The following is a 4,009-nucleotide window of genomic DNA, read 5'->3' as shown; positions in this document are numbered from 1 at the left end:
GGTAGCTAGGGTGGTGACTGCTGGCACAATGTATAGAACGTTGTATACTTTAGTACATAGTAGAGTTCAGTACATCCAGATGGGAGCTAAAAATAATGAACTTAATGTCTTTGGGCCACATTAACCTGTGTAGACCTCAGTGTGGGCGGGTGGGAAAAAACATCTCCCGTGTCATCTCCCTGAGCACCGGTTCCCCCCAGGGCTGCGTCCTGAGTCCGCTGCTGTTCACGTTGATGACCCACGACTGCTGCGCCAAGTCCACTACAAACCACATCGTGAAGTTCGCAGACGACACGACAGTAGTGGGCCTCATCAAGAACAGCGATGAACAGGCCTACAGAGAGGAGGTGAAACATCTGGCAGACTGGTGTGGAACCAACAACCTGATCCTGAATGTCTTAAAACAAAAGAGATCATTGTGGACTTCAGGAAGAACCAGCACAGCCACCCTCCTCTCATCATCAACACCTCAGCAGTGGAGATCATCAGCAGCACCCGGTTCCTGGGGGTGCAGATAACAGACACTCTCACCTGGTCAAACCACACGTTTGGTTTGTCTGTTCTGGGCTACTGTAGAAACATGGCAGTTCAATATGTAGACCCCTGTACCGCTCTCTCTGTAGATAAACAGCTCATTCTAAGGTAATACAAACATTATAACACAATGATTCTTATATTCTGGTGATTATACACTATTGAAAACATACCTATGAATATTATATTCCATTTCTGACAATAGATCCTCCTAAATGTTACACACTGGACCTTTAATGATTATTTCAATGACTCATTTTTTAAATATCTTTTAACAATATCTATTTTGTTGTACTTACTAAGAGTAACTGATAGTTAAATGTACCCTTTGTATACATTTTGAATAAATTGAGTTCATCACTGTACTTCCATGTGTTATAAATAAAGTTGGTTTTAAAAGATAAAGCCTATGTAAGTGCAGTGACATTCTCTCAGCACTGCGGTTGTCCTTCCTGTGTCCTTATGAGCTCTCCTTCACATCTTTTCTTGACCTCAAGACATGTTCCACAGAGGTCACCTGTTTTTTGGGGGGACTTTAAGGGTAAAGGAAATGTGGTTTCTGCCTTTTAACAGGCAGTTTTTCCTTGCCCTTGTCGCCAAGGTCTTGCTCATGGTGGTACTGTTGGGTCTCTGTAAATAATGTTATAAAGAGTTCGGTCTAGACCTGCTCTATTTGAAAAGTGTCCTGAGATAACTTCTGTTATGAATTGGCGCTATACAAATAAAATTGAATTGAATTGAATTGAATTGAGCAGATTAAAATAAGATGGGCAATTTAATAGAATGAAACTACTTGGAATAGATATATACACCCCACCGACAGTTACACTGTTATTGTGTGGGAAACACAGCATGAATTTAAAAGTGTGAGTGTAGCAGTGCAGATTGAGGACATTGTCTGCTCTTCCAACAGTGACACTAACAGTCGACTAAACGCTAAGAGCTACGGGGTCTCCCTCACACCAGGGCCCGGTGTCAAGGCTACCGCCCCCGTTCTCCGACTCTTACTGCAATGGCGGCGTAAACGTTAGCTGCTAACAGGCTAACCTTACAAACGAGAGTCGCTAACAAACATTACAGAACCTTGCAGTGTCACAGATGTACAATATAAACATGGCGCTAGCCCAGTAGGCTTCACATCATCAGCTTACCTGCAAAATGCAGACAGGTTGACAATGCGTGGCGATGAAGAACGTTATATGAACACTTTTCTTCCCACTAACACTGTTAAACACAGGAAACACGTGGAAAACTGTTTTAACTTAATATCCAACATTATAACATGATTCCCAACAAATGATTCTATTTAATAATCTACACGATATACCGGGCCACATGAGACACAGCGGAGCGGGATATTTAAGTAAAGTGCTCTGTAGTGGACACATTTTTTGTTTCTTGTTACCTATTAGTCACATATACACAGATACTGATATATCTGCAATAAGCTTATCTGTCAATAATCAACTATCTTCAAGCTTCCAACCCAACGCGTCTTTCTATCTTTCTCGGCTCCGATTGGTCGTTTTTGTTCAGGCCTAGTGGATTCTTGCAAACGCCATTAAGAGCACTAGGAGAAGCCAGAGGAAACATTGTTTCACAGATGATCTGTCTCATGTTCTACTGTCAGGATATAGTGAAAGTTTCAGCCAATATGACAAAAACCTATATAAGTTACCTACTGCAGCTTTAATGTGTTCTTACCTGGAACACACAACCACCTTCACTCCTTCTATAAGCGAGAACACTGTAGGACAACGATTACACGAGCACCCAGAAACCTACACTTTGGCATTATATGGGTCAAAATGATGAACAATGGGACATTTTAAATTACACACATTCTTAATTATAATTGGTGAAGAAAAGATATTCACACACAGAACAATTTAACAGTGTTACGTTAAGAAACATTTAGAGAGCTGTGTTATCGCCAACCTTTCATCATTTACAATCCAAATTAAACAAGTATTTGTTAGCATTGTATGTGAAATAATAATGAAAATCGGAATCAACAGGAGGCACAGGAGCTCTATTCATTCTTTATTTCCAACAATATCAAACTTTGCATGAATTCTTTGTAAGCACTGAATAGCCACGAAGCAGGTTAAGAACAATGAAGACATGTTACTGTCACTGCTGCAGTCACTGAAGCCCAGGAGTTTAATGAGCAAAAACAAACACACATTCATATCATAGCAGTTTAGACTGAGAGCAAATCAAATACACACACAGGGACAAACACTCCTCGCTGCTGGGATCAGGATACAAACCACTACTGAACACATTAGGAGCAGTGAACCTGGACACTGACAGACAAACACACATTATTATGCTCATATAAAGACATCAGATCTCTGCAAGAGAACGAGGCATTTGAGGGCATTCATGTGCTGTCGGGGTAATTGGATGCTATTATTTCATCTCCCTGTTGGTAGCACACAGATCAGGATGCCACCATCTAAGCTCAGGGGTCATCCAACAGAGCTCTTAAACTGAATCTTCAATATATATTTGTCTGTTCCTTTCAGTTTTAATCGTGACGCTAACAAGAAGCAACTGAATTTACTTTTTATTTGTGGGAATGTAGATTAGCAGAGCAGCTAGCATCACACACACACACACACACACACACACACACACACACACACACACACACACACACACACACACACACACACACACACACACACACACACACACACACACACACACACACACACACACACACATACAAACAATACAAAAATACAATACAATACAAAACCCCGACCACCGGGGATTCTACCTGCAGGAGAGGTCTGATACTACTCAAACTACTTACAGCAATTTCCGGCCGGGTCACAACAAAAAAAACAACACAAAATTTTAATTCTCTTTTTGAATCCCAATTTCCATTTAGAAGCACATCACATTAAATCAGGTAACAGTTTTTCTATTTTTTATTTTCAAAACCAAAAAAGTATTTTTTTTCGGGGTTTTTTTAGACTATTTATAAATTAGAGTCGGGCTTGTTTCCTTATTTTAGTTCTCATTTTAAAAAGGAAAATCCGTTGTATTCTACTTTGCCTAAACATGACGTATTGAGCTCTGACTGGACTAAACCATTGAGTCTGCTGGAAACAGCATAATGCTAATTCACTTACGGTAGCTTTGATTTCATATCGAAGACCATGTCAAATATCTGAAATAACGAAAGAAAAAACTGAGTGATAAAGTAAAAACATAAAATAATGCTTTATCATGTAAAGTTTACACAAATATACTTCTGTTACTATTATTAATGCATGCTTAAAAGAATAGGCCTTTGACTAATGTGCAACTGACTGTGTGCTAGTTATTGTAATGTTATTAGCATATTATTGTTTTTTTTAGCTTCAATCGTCAGTTGTTTCGATGGCTTCGTATTTCAACCGGCTGTCCACACTCTCCACAAAGCAACGCAATGCATCTGAAATTATGACGACCTTACTGA

The sequence above is a fragment of the Dicentrarchus labrax genome, unplaced genomic scaffold, assembly GCF_905237075.1.
Source record: "Dicentrarchus labrax unplaced genomic scaffold, dlabrax2021, whole genome shotgun sequence".
Lineage (NCBI taxonomy): Eukaryota > Metazoa > Chordata > Actinopteri > Moronidae > Dicentrarchus > Dicentrarchus labrax.
Note: the sequence above shows the minus strand (reverse complement) of the source record.